This window comes from Euprymna scolopes, chromosome 26, assembly GCF_053919585.1.
Source record: "Euprymna scolopes isolate OS-2025 chromosome 26, ASM5391958v1, whole genome shotgun sequence".
Lineage (NCBI taxonomy): Eukaryota > Metazoa > Mollusca > Cephalopoda > Sepiida > Sepiolidae > Euprymna > Euprymna scolopes.
The window spans coordinates 23,974,991-23,989,788 of record NC_136507.1 but is presented as its reverse complement, the minus strand read 5'-3'; positions in this window follow the sequence as shown (position 1 = coordinate 23,989,788).

Below are 14,798 nucleotides of genomic sequence, written 5' to 3'. Positions count from 1 at the left end.
AGCTTGATAGACAGTTTGTAAGCTGTAAGGTTAGTGACATTTTTATTCTGACCAAGATATTCAAACATTAAAGTCTCTCTAGAGTTCTTTCAGCTATCATCTTACCATGAGAAAAAAAAACGATTAAAATTTAATTCGATAGACGGATATAAAATGATTAAAATGACACCGTGTGGCAGCTTAGATATATAAAAAAAATCCCCATTGCTCTATATTTTCACAGATAATATTATTTTACATTAGATGCTACCGATTTTCCTCTGATGCGATGATAGCTGAATCAGCACTAGAAAGATTTCCGTTTATCATGTTTAATTGTTTGTAAACATTTTTGGACATCTGAACGCGCGCGCGCACACACACACACAAACACACACACACGCACACTTATATATATATATATATATATATATATATATATATATATATATATATATACATATATTATGACAGCCCCTTTCAGAAATTTGTTTCTTATCGTTAAGAACTTTCAGTTGAATTAAAGTCGGTCAATTTAGCTCTCATGCATAGATCATCGTATAACGATTAGATCACTTTCTGACTGACGTAAATAAACATTTAAAACTAAAATGTTTAAATTCGACGTTATTTCAGGCGGTTAATGGTAGCCGAATGATATTAGGTCTTCGCTAAATCGAGCCAGAGAGGTCTCGTGATGCGGGGTTCGAATCGTTCGACTGGTATTAATTGTGACACCCTGCACTGAAGATTCCCGAAAGGATGAAACACTAGTGTCTGTAGGTATTTAATAATTATTATAGTAAATATATATATATATATATATATATATATATATATATATATATATATATATATATATATATGTATAAAGCGAGGAAGAAATATACAGAGAGACATAGAAAGAAAACGAAAGACTAGTAATTATTGCACTAGCTCAGATATGCCAACATATCTCTATGCAGGGCAAATGGGGGCTTTGTTTGTATATTACACTAGCAAGCGTGCAAAATTTTCTAGCTCGGTTTAGGAAGCTCTCTTTCTTTGCAGCAGGCTTGGCAGTAACTACTATGATTTTGTTTCTGTCCAAATAACCTCTAAATGTTAGGCTGGAGAGTTTGAAATTTGGATTTTCAGGTATGACACTTTTTGGTAATCGGTGGTTAGAAAAATATTTCGTATAATGTTCAAAGGAAAGAAGCATTCTCCTACAGACTATAGGGCATTTTCTAAGGATTTAGAGCGTGGTGTCATTACAAATTACACCCATCTCGAATGCAAGTGGATAAAAGATAAGTTATTTATATTTACGCCTACTGAAAGCGACTTAGATCTTTCGTTAAGCAGAGAAAGATCTGATTATATTTAATACTCGTTCAATAACATCGTACTAAATAAATTTAATGAAAAACATTTATGACAAAGTTCATCACAAATCTTAGACGTATCTGACTGTAGTTTCCGACTGGTAGTGCAGGAACTCTAACTCTTAGGTAGCGCAATGGCCGGTGATCTATGAACAGTTTTATAATATCGGGATAACTGTGAGGCTATGTTTGTCGCTAATGAAAAGTGATCCTGCACTTATCACCGGTGGGCTTTCCCTAGGTTGCAACTCCGTACTTGTATAAATACATTTACGTATGTGATAATTGGAGAGAGACGAACACACGTACGTCTGCTTTTGTTATTTAGATTATGCAAATCTATCTGGTCATGTTAGACACGAAATAATTTATTCGACCTTTGATTGTTGTAGAATTTTACACCTTTCTAGTGTCAACGTTTGTCTTGATTATCGATATTATTCCCTTTACATTTTCCCCTTTCTCTTTCCAAAATAAATTGTAATCGCGAATAAAGCTTCGCGTGAAACAAAATAATAATAATAAAAAATAGATTGAATTCCTGTTGTTCGGTTCGGATTTAGTAAAATTCAAGAGAGAAAAATAAATGTTGCAAAAAACAAAAAACATAAATGAAAAAATATTCATGAATATTCGAAAGTAGAGAAAATATCTGACTTTGAAGATAATGATGCAAGATTAGGTTTAGAGGTGGAAGCGCAAGGGAATGAAAAGTTGCAAATACATTTAGGCAAACGTGTAAATGTCTAATAATAGAAAACTACTTAAGAAGATATATATATGTAAAACCCAAACGAAAAAAAACCCCATTAAACCGAAAGTTATATACTAATATATGAATAATAATATCTATCTATCTATCTATCTATCTATCTATCTACAGTTATATAAATGCAGCTTTGTCTCTGCGTGTGAGTTTGTTCCTTATAGACTCCGAAACGGCTGAACAGGTTTTCTTTTAAAATTGACAGAACTTTAGTGCATGAGTATGGGAGTGCTCTTAGTTAAGTTTTGTCTCAGGATACACCTGATAATTACCGGTAATCGATAATCGAAACCGTTATTTTAATTTATCCATCATCGGTAAAACCATTTCTTCCGTGTCGTCGCTTAGCAACAATGATAGAACAGCGGGCCGTGTAAATTCTACTGTGGGTAAGTTGATAGCGTGTTTTTTTTTTTTTTTTTTTGCATAATGTGGTCTATAGGTTCAAAATCCGCACGTAAATTTCTTGATTTTGTTTTCATTAACTGCAAAGAATTTTATAAGACTTAAAAAATTACGTGTTTTTATAGCAGTGCAAAAGTAACTTATGTTTCTGTTTTTGAACGTCCATTGAACAAGCCACTGATCTCGAAGAAATTGCAAAACAATCCACACATATATTTAGTGAAAATGTGATTCCGAGGTTTCTTATATGTCGGTTTAACAAAACATAGGCCCCAACAACCAAGCCAAAGTAATATGCCCGGCAACATAAAATAAGGAATTTTTCGACACAGTTGATTAATTGTAGAACTATAGAACGACAATCACATACATTGTTACAACGAATAGATAGTCGATGTCAATCCCGTTGTTTCTTTTGCATAAGGATCAAGAAATGGCCCCACAAAATTTCACCAAAGTAGTTGGTTTTGAGCTGGAAGAATAGCTGCAAAAGGGACAAATGAAAGAAAATGAGAGAAATGCTAGTACGTTGCATGCACTGTGTGGGGGTTACGTTGATCAGTATAATATATCTAAATGTATAAATTTACCCGTATATATATATATATATATATATATATATATATATATATATATATATATATATATATATATATATAATAGTATATATATATATATATATATAAATATATAAATATACCCGATATTTACTAAAATAATCTTAGGATTACAAAAAAAATAAAGACAGAAAATATTGGAATTACAAAAGGTACAGATAAGAATAAAAATGGCATAAAAAACCCACCGGTTTTGTTTTACGGCATATCAACCCTTTTCAAGTTATTTAATGCCGAATCCAGTGATTTTGAATAACAATTTTTTAATAGAGTATATATATATATTTTTTTAAGTCGGTTTCTATTTAACCCATGGTTAGGACCCTAACAGGTACTACCAGTTCGGGTCCTAGTGGACCGGGGAGCAATTGCAATTAAAGGGTAGCTTCACATTCCCCAAAGCACGCAAGCTGAGGCCTCACCATCGGATATAGTTTAAGGTCATATCCAGGACCGAACAAGGCCGGGTAATACTACTAGTATATATATATATATATATATATATATATATATATATATATATATATATATATATATAACTAGTAATATATATATATATATATATATATATATATATATATATATATATATATATATATATAGTAATACATATATAAGCATGCAGCGACCTGCTGTTTTAACAGCGTCAGTGACCACAGTACTCCAAATTGTAGAGCCATGGTAATATCGGGAAGACAAGTAAGGACGGTAGGTATTTTGTTGCTTTCTGTCGTAAGTTAAACGCGCTCCCATACGCAAACCTGAACTTTTCTCGGCGCTGTACATACTGCAACTGGCCTTCCCAAATGGTCACCCATCTGGTACTGGCTATGAAAATATAATAAGTTATAAAAATATATTTGGCAATCAAGCTACGCAGATTTTTTTTCAGCGTTTCATTCGCATGAGCATTCGCTAAGCTAATGCATGAAATTGACGGAACTGCATGTTTTTTTTATAGATACATACACATGTTAATAAGTTTTCCAGGTAACTAATCGCATTCTTTCTTATTCTCCGTTTTGTTTTCTCCAGCCAATGGTTGGGCTTATAACAAAGTATTGTTTCACTTGAAATGTTTAATGATAATTATATATCTATAATATAAAGCTTAATGTCTGTATGTGTGTGTGTGTCTAGTTACGAATAGGCTTCTATATGGTTTACTATTTTAAAAAACTGATTACATATAATGATAGATGTATCGAGACACAGGAATGGGTATGCTTGATCTGGCAGAACGGTGGTTCATTAAAATTGTGGGGTCTGCGTTCGCGCCTGGTCCACAAAGTATGGACATAAAAATTAAAAAATTAAAAAAAAAACGTTTACAAGTGTTTTTGATATAGATGTACATAAGAATACTTTGATTAGTATGTTTTAACTTAAATAGGGATGGTATAATAAAATTGTGGGGTCTGCGTTCGCGCCTGGCCTCTATAGATGGAAATAGGCACAAACTTTAATAAAGATTTTTCATATCTATCTGCGTAAGTATACTTTGATAATTATGTTTCAGTTTGAAGAAATATGGTATAATAAAGTTATGGGGTGTTCGTTCGCACATGACCTCCATAGAATGGAAATATGTCACAAAGTTTAACAAGGTTTTTTAATATAGATCCACAGAATATTGTGATAAGTGTTTCAGTGTGCACAAGTATGGTATAATAAATTATGGGGTTTATCTATTTTATTTTTATTTTCATCATATTTTGCTTTGGTTTAAAAACAAAACAAATTTACAACCCTTTTTTTGAACCCAGTCAACGACGGGCACTTTTACTTATATATATATATATATATATATATATATATATATATATATATATATATATATATATATATACTAGCATTTCAGCCCGGCGTTGCCCGGGTGTGTGAATGTGGTGTATGTTGAGCAAAAATAAAGTGGTAGTAGAAAGGCAGGCTCGAACCTGTTATGACCGCTTAACCTTTAGTGTTTTCGGCTCAAATTAAGTTATTAAGTTAGATCCATGTCCAAGGAACCTATATCTAAAATTTCAAGTGTTTAAACCCAAATTTGTCGGAGGAGTTTGGTAGAGTAGGAAGGCAGGCTCGAACCGGTACCGCAAAGGAGGAAAAGAACGGGGTAAAACCTAACGTTTATGCTGTTACGACCACCGCCAAACCGGAACCGACATTTTTTAAAATTAAGGCTGGACAATCTAAAGGAGAAGACAACTTAAATAAAAATCGGCGAAAAAAGTCTACCCCCCCCCTGTAGAAAAGTTGAAGGGGAAGATATTAATGTTTTTAGCCAATTTTTCAATATTTATCGTATGAATGGTTGAACTTTAAAACGATACTGATATTGATAAAATCCGTCGCCTCTATTGAAAGTTTAAGGCAGACATGCAAACAGACATACATATATACATTTATATATTGGTAACTAAAATTTTCGACTAAAACTGATGAAAAAGCTTGCCCTATCTCTGAATACCCTTTATGTAAAATTTCAAATATTTAGACCAGAAATTGTCTGAGTAATTTGGAAGAGACCGCAGAGGTGAATTTTTTTAAAATTTGACCCCTATTATGACCCTTTAAAATTTATTGTTTTGGGCTCAAATCAAGTTATTAAGTCAGATCCATGTTCAAGGAATCTATATCTAAAATTTCAAGTGCGTAGATCTAAAATTGTCGGAGGAGTTTGATAGAGTTCTCAAAGGTGAAATCGTTGAACTTTGACCCCTTAATCGCTAAATTTCTGGCCAAAAACCGATCATATCGATTTTCCCAAATCTCAGTACCCTGTATATCAAATTTCGAGTCTGTAGACTAAAAATTGACAGAGTTATTACGTAGGGAAATGTATAAAAACACACACACACAGGCACACACACAGACACGTTCACTTATATATATATATATATATATATATATATATATATATATATATTCAGTCACTGTTGTTGTTGCATTTTTTTAAATTATTAGACGTTAAAGATTTCTAACTGACGATCGAATAAATATTCTTATTATTTTTTTTTTTTACCTTCATTCACTGAAAACAAAACAAAGTTTTTTTTCTGTTTTGATAATTTTATTTGATCCTCAGTTGGAAATCATTAATGTCACTAAATTAAAAAAAATACAACAACAATAACAACAAAAATAGTGATTGAAGGTAAAAAACAAGTTTGTTTTCATTTTAGTCATTTCATTATTTCTTGTACGCCATGAAGAATCACCCAGCTATGAGCAAATAGCTGCACTGCCTTGTGGATGCAATGGGAAAGAAAAAGGCTAAGGGAATAAACTCCGAAAAAAAAAAGTCCGGTCTAGAGTTCCGATAGGCAGATGGTGAAGCTCTGTAACATATATCCGACGGCCCTGAATCTGCGTGGTACCGACTGTATTGGCTTGCCTTTCCGTTGGAGTCTACCTGAAACACCGAGAGAGGCACCCTGATAAATGCGCAAACCCAGGTTCTCTTATTATCTGCCTAGGCCTGCACCTGGTCAGCCACAGCAGACGCTATAGTAAACCAAAGTAGATGCAGAATGCTTTTGTTTCAAGAGACACAAGGTTATATATATATATATATATATATATATATATATATATATATATATATATATATATATATATATACATATATATATATAATTTTTTATATAATAAAATATATAATTATAATATTTTTTATTATTTGTAAAAAGTTAACAGTTACACTTGGTCGCTACAAACATTCATTTGTTTCAATTAATAATACTTAATTTTTTTCTTTTTATTAGCGTCTAATGGCCAAGTGTCGCCTGATGAAGTCTAATTGACAGAAACAGATTGTTGTTTGTAGCGACTAAATGTAACTGTTCACATTTAAAAAAAAATATATATATATATGTGTGTGTATATACATATATATATATATATATATATATATATATATAAGCCTGACGAATACTAGCGTGGATTCAACGGGAAATATTCTGTGTAGATCAATTGTCATATATTTTATAACTAACTATATATAAAAAGCGAATTCAAATAAATGATTTCTAAAAAGAACCATACAGGAAACAAGAATATTACTGAATATTAAAAACATCTTTTCGATTATTTTTTTATTGTGTTTTATATGTACGTGTAAAATGATTTTTTTAAATTTTCGATTACTTTTTTATTGTGTTTGAAATGTACGTTCCAAATAATGTTTTTAATTTTCCATTAATTTTGTATTGTGTTTGATATGTACGTGCAAAATGATTTTTTTAAATTTTGATTATTTTTTTATTGTGTTTGATATGTACGTGCAAAATGATTTTTTTAAATTTTGATTATTTTTTTATTGTGTTTGATATGTACGTGCAAAATGAATGTTTTTAATTTTCGATTACGGTTTATTGACTTGAAAGATAATGATGAAAGATTAGGTTTTGAGGTAGGAGCACAAGGAAATGAAAAGTCGCAAATAAATTTTTGCAGACGTGTAAATGTCTAACAGTCGGCGGGTACTTAATGCTATATATGAAATATTCAAAGCGAAAAACATTAAGACGTAAAGTTATATATATATAATATATATATATATATTATATATATAATTAGTAATATATGAAAACTAGCATTATATATATATATATATATATATATATTATAGTAAGTTATAAAATATATATGTCAATAACGCTGCATAGAATTTTCCGAGTTCTTCCACTTAAGAACTCGCCAAGTTAATGCATGGTTTAACGTTGTTGTTTTTTTTTTTCAGTAGCAAAGCAGACAAAGAATAGAAAAGAAATTTAACTCCCCTTTACTTAGTACAACAACATTTATTTCCCCATTGTAACAGCCATGATATAATTTACGTAATCTGAGGAGTTATTCATGTCCCCCTTGTGATCGTCCGATTTATCTCTTTTATAACCCTTTTCTTTACCTGTGATGTTAGTTCACAAGTATTTGCATACAGCCGGAAGAGCTATGTTACAAAGAATTAATGTTACCATCTTTTATATATGTACACATGCTATTAAGTTTGCTAGGGCACTAATCACATTCTTTTTTATTCTGCTCTCATTTTCACCAGCCAATGGTTGGGCTTATACCCATGTATTCTTTGTCTTGAAATGATATAATAATAATAATAATAATAATAATAATAATAATAATAATAATATATATATAAAACACACACACATATATGTATATATATATATATATGTATGTATATATATGTATATATATATATATATATATATATGTGGTCAGGTCATGTCATATGCTACTGGTACCATGTAACCCAGTACTACCTGCCTCATGGTCGGGTCACCAGCGACTAAACTGGTTCCCCCACCAGACTTGTTTGGTGAGGAGGGTGGCTAGTCTCCCTGAAGGATTAAAAACAAGACCTTCCAAAGGGCGAATGAACTCTTTTTCTGGGTCAACGGCCAACTAGCACCGTGTATATTTGTGTGTGTGTATACGTGTATTGGGGTAGAGAGGGCTCCCGTAAGCCGTGGTAAAGGCAACCTTTCTAGGAGAAGCAAATCTCTGATTTAAAAAACCATAAAGCGGAAGACCAGTACCCGCATTACGCTGGTCTGCAGTTTAATTTGTTGCTGGCTATCTTGCTCTTGCTTGTTGCTGGATCTCAACATTTTGAACCGAGAGAGAGACTTAGCTGTCGTACAAAGCTAAGACTCTGTAACATCATCTTTGTATAGATACTCCCTCAGGCATTTGGGCTCATGGAATTTAAGTGTCTGAGGGAGTGGCACTCGTCTGACAAGACGTTGCAATCATCATGTATATATGTATGCATGCAAAAATATATATTCAAATTTATGAAACACATTTAAATAAATCGTGACAAAAAAGAAACATAAATGAAACAAGAATATTCATGAATTTTTGGAAGAAATGAAAATATCTCACTTGAAAGATGATGATGCAAAATTAGTTTTGGAGGTGGAAGCGCAAGGAAATGAAAAGACGCAAGAACATTTAGGCAAACGTGTTAATGCCTAAGATTAGCCAAATACTTTAGACCATATATATGACAGATTCAAAGTGAAAAACATTGAATGGAAATATATATTATTCCTTAATTGGAATTCATTTTTTGAGATGAGCATTATATGTTAATTTTTATTTTTATTTCGGACTAGTAATAAAAAACAACAACTAATAAAGATGAGATGAATAGTCCGAAATAAAAATAAAAATTAACATTGAATGGAAAGTTATTTAGTAATGTATAAATAGTAATATATTTGTACATGTATATATATATATATATATATATATATATTTGTGTGTGTATGTATGGGTGTGTATGTGCGTGTGTATTTGGCCTCAGAGCTCAGCACTCCGCTACACTGCTTGCCTCCCCTTAATCCCTTCAGTCCTACACGCATACGCACATAAACTGTCATCTAGCGACTAAAATAGAAAACCGATTAAATTATAACGAGGAAAAAAGATCAAATAAAAAGTTAATATATAAAATAAATAAAATTTATATTAACTTTAAACAACTTATTGAATCCAGAACCTATCTAACATACAACACCTGGCGCTGACACAATTACAAAATTTAAAAATGTTTGAGAGCTGTCTACGCTGTCTCCCCTCTGACGAAGAGATATTTTCTCGAAAATATTTGGAAACTCTTGTCTTATGCGACATCTATATTCTGAAATAAACATGCATAATTAAAAATCAGTGAAGTCCCTTCAATATTGTCATCGTTATTTATATTACTACATAAACTTTCCCTAACTACAGTGTGATTGCCCTAAACACAAGCCTTTAACATTTAGCAAAATACGTCAGGCAAACTACAAAAATCTTTCTCATATATGTATGTCGATATATTACTAGTAATATATTATATTTGTATGTCTATATAGTATAGTAAGTTATATCGATATATATATATATATATATATATATATATATATATATATATATATATTAATTAAGCTACAGAAACATTTCTCTTCTGGTAAAACCTCGCGGATCATATGCATGGAATTTATGTTACTTCATTTGCATATATATATATATATATATATATATATATATATATATATATATATATTTGAAATTAGTGTATTGAGGCAGCATTCCTTCATTCAGGCAAACATTATTAAAAACAACAGAGATACCTTGCTTAATGATTCTTTTTTTCATTTTTTTCGATCTTCCGTAAGATTTTTGTAACTTCAAGATGGAAGGTATTTACAAATGTTCCATGGTTCACAGGAGCGCTTTCGATTCTTTCTTGAATCATCATATATTTCACTTCTATTTTTAATATTTTATCTCCACCTGATGATGATTCAAGAAAGAATCGAACGTGCTCGTGTGAACCATGGAACATTTCTAAATACCTTCCATCTTGAAGTTAAAAAAGAATCATTGAGCAAGGTATCTCTGTTGTTTTTAATAATGTTTGCCTGAATATATATATATATATATATATATATATATATATATATATATATATATATATATATCAGAGAGGCGGTAGCACTCTCTATATAGGGATGGCCCGTGCACGCCTATATACGCCTACAAAACAAAACTATCCAAATCTTAACAAAAATCAACTTATAAGTTTCAAAAAGCACATATTCTTACAGAGAAGCGTCTTACGAATCCAGCGAGTGTCAGAACGGCGGTTAAAATGTCAAAAGAGAGCAAAAAAAAAAAGGGTACAAAAATGGCCAATTGTTCTTCTTTCTTCTTTCTTCTTTCTTCTTCTGCTTTCTTCTTTCTTTTGAGACGATGTATCTCGGTGTACGAACGGTCTCTGACAACAGTTCAAGCATCAATCGACTGCTCTTTACACGGAGAAGTGCAGTGACCCATCGCTTTTTAGCTAACTCCATAATTAAATAAGATTACGTGTAATAAAGAGGTTTCAAACACTATATACCCAATGTAGACAGACCACTTCGAACACGGAACTTCTCTCAAAAGGGACAGCTCCAAATAATACACCGGATGCTCACAGACGTTCCAGTTTGCCAGTGGCCTATATTTCTTGGACGCTGAATATTTGAGGTGAACGTTAAGGTTTTTTCTTTAAACAGTAACCCACCAGCGTTAATGAAACCACGAAATCTTTATCTCAGTTGATCAAAATTGTTATAAGAGTAACCTATCAGCAAGTACGACGTCAAAAAACAATGTTATAAAAACAAATAATTCTTCAGATTTTGGACTGTAAAATATGTACAAAATGTCAATGCTGTGACCAGGATTCGAACCTAGGTTAGCACGGCCACAACGTGGGGTCCTGATCACGGCTAACACTGACGTCTGTCGCTCTTGGCAGAAAGACACATCACTACTGTCAAACTATTGAAAAATAAGGAGGAAACTTGAAATTCTCACGCATGCGCAAAAATACACTATAGCAACCATTGTTAAATGCAGCTGAATCTCTTTGCTCGCTAAGAAAAGTAGATCAGACCAGTTCTTCTAAGAACTCACCAAACGCCAAAGGAAATAAGTTAAATTAACCGCAAAAGAAACTGCAAGAAAGTCATCTTCTAAGAACTCACTGGAAGCTGACCAAAAAGAATCAAAATCCAAGCCCTAGCCACAAAAATAGCTGGATATTGTGGCTACTATACACAATCTACTAATAAAAACAAGTAAGTTTTCTAAAATAAATTACAATAAATTAACCAATTAACCTCACACTGTCACTGATTAGGACTTCATATAAAGATAACAATTACACTATTGGTGTATATACCGTTCCACACTTTAACTATTGGTGACGGGGCAGTATCTCAATTCTACGAGAGTTGTCTTGCTATAAGATAAGTGATATTATAGTAAGATACACATAAGTGTTATATGTTTACATTTAATAAAAATGCCAAAGTAAGCACGTAGTAAAAAAGCTCAGAGAAATATAGACTATGAAAAAAACAAAGTCAAGGTATTATCTGAGCAAAAAGAATACTATCAGAAAAATGCTGAAATAATAAAAATTAAGTATCATGCAAATCCTGAGGCAAAGAAGGCTGCCTCACGTGCTGACTCAAAAGCACGGTATAACAGGGATCCCGAGGGGAAAAAATGCCTCACGTTCTCTTTATAACAAAGAACCAGAAAAAAAGAAGGCTGCCTCACGTGCTGACTCAAAAGCACGGTATAACAGGGATTCCGAGGGAAAAAAGCTGCCTCACGTGCTCTTTATAACAAAGAACCAGAAAAAAAGAAGGCTGCCTCACGTGCTGACTCAAAAGCATGGTATAACAGGGATCCCAAGGGGAAAAAAGCTGCCTCATGCACAAACTATTATAAATATAAATATCAAAAACTGCCAAATCTTTGCCAAAACGCCAAAGAATGAACCAAGAAAAATTTAATAGTGAAGGTATGAACATTTTAGAACTTTATAATACGCTAACTGTTTTATCAGAGAGGCGGTAGCACTCTCTATGTAATATAGAACCGATGGAGGACCAAGAGGCAACTCCTAAGGCCCAAAACCCAAAGACCTAAAACCCAGCAGGAAGCGACCTGCTACTAATGGAGGCGGCAATGAGCCGCCTCCTAAAAAAGACAATACTATCATGAATGTAAGTTTAAAAATAAGACTGTAAGCAAAAATACTAATTAACAAGAATAAAAAAGCATTGGAAATGCAAAAGGATATAGGGATGGTATGCCAAAAAGTATACAAACAAGATAGCTATGAATGGCTAGGCACATGGAAATAGAATTGCATCCAAAGTATAGCCCTATAGCTTTTTACAACCGTAATGATGGCACGGAATGAAGATTGGAGAAAAGCTATAGGGCTATACTTTGGATGCAATTCTATTTCCATGTGCCTAGCCATTCATAGCTATCTTGTTTGTATACTTTTTGGCATACCATCCCTATATCCTTTTGCATTTCCAATGCTTTTTTATTCTTGTATATTTATATATATATATATATATATATATATATATATATATATATATATATATATATATATATATATATATATATATATTATAGCTACTAAAAAGGGAAGGCTATTTTTTTATATCAATGGGGGAAAAAGGACGGAGGACAAACATAAATTGTAGCATCCTTTTATTACCATGGATACACAGAAGATCAGTCTTTCCTTTTACAAAAATTTTTATAGCTACCCAAGATAATGAAAAAAAAAATGTCAAAAAACTATATTCCAAAATTCATGATCTTGACCATCTTATAAATTATTTCTTTAATTCAGTTGACTTTTACAATTCTTGACAGTATCTGTTTCGTAGCGCAACATCTGTCACTTAATTATTATATCAGTTAGTTAATCTATTATTATCTCTCTCTGTATTTCTCTATCTCTCTCTCTATATATATATATACATTTGCATATATATATATATATATATATATATATATATATATACATATATACATGCTATTAAGTTCTCGATCTTGTTTTCACCAGCCAGTAGTTGGGCTTGTATCAAAGTATTATTGACTTGAAATGCGGTAACAATGTCATGATAGTAATAATTATATATATATATATATATATATATATATATATATATATATATATATAACTTTTTCACTTAAAATAATTACCCGCGGAAAAAGCTTTTACCGCAATTTAAAGAAGCCATTTTCACATTTAGACTTTGCTCGTGTTTACCAATCAATGTTTTGGATTATTACAATTACTCTCGGAAGATTTCACTTACATCTCTACATCTAACCAATTTTCTTTGGTTGTATTACATTTTAAAACCTTTTTCTTCATCGTTCCTAAACTTGATTTGTAATACTTTTAACCTATACATTTTTGTATTATCAACTTTTATATAAATGTGACGTATTCTCATAATTTGAGTTTTCAATTCATGTGCTAACCAGCTAAATTAAAGCTTCCTTATGAATGTTATATTGCGAACTATTTTTCGCCGAGGATAAAATCCATTATTTGAAATTGCATGGAAAAAAGAAATATTTAAATTTGAGACTTATACTTATTGTCGAATAATACATTGTCGTTTACTAGATATGTGACAACAGCATATTCTTTTCATTTTGTTTGACTCTCAAGTATATATCCAACACAATTTGACACAGTTAATCAACCGAGAACCACACCACTCTATATAAAAGCATATAAGATATCAACAGATACACACTCAAAAGTCAAAACAACGAAAATAATATGCTGTTGTCATAGCTATATTGATTAGGTGCATAAATTATAACCATTGTCTAGTGTTTGCTTCGAAGGAAAAGTGTTTTTGATTACAGAACTCACGTCAAAATCACAGTCTGAAAAAGGAAACAAACCAAAAGGTATGTTTCCCTTTTGTTGTGGGCCAAACAGAAAACGTTTTTATTCGTTATTTGTGAAAGAACTGTTTTGCGTACGTTATTTGCCTCGGGTGAACAATATTGGTATGTCTAAATACAGCATACACTCACACGTAATAAACATTATGCAATTTTATGAACACTTTTACACGTATACATACATACAAGGATATAAAGTTAATGCAGAATTTCATAATTTAATAATCATTATTTCTTAGATTACATTAAGTAAAAATTATATTATGAAATATATCCATAATATATAAGTATGAAACAGTTATCTTCGTTGATGTGGAGTCGATATAGTGCCTAAGTCACACACGGCAGCGCAACATA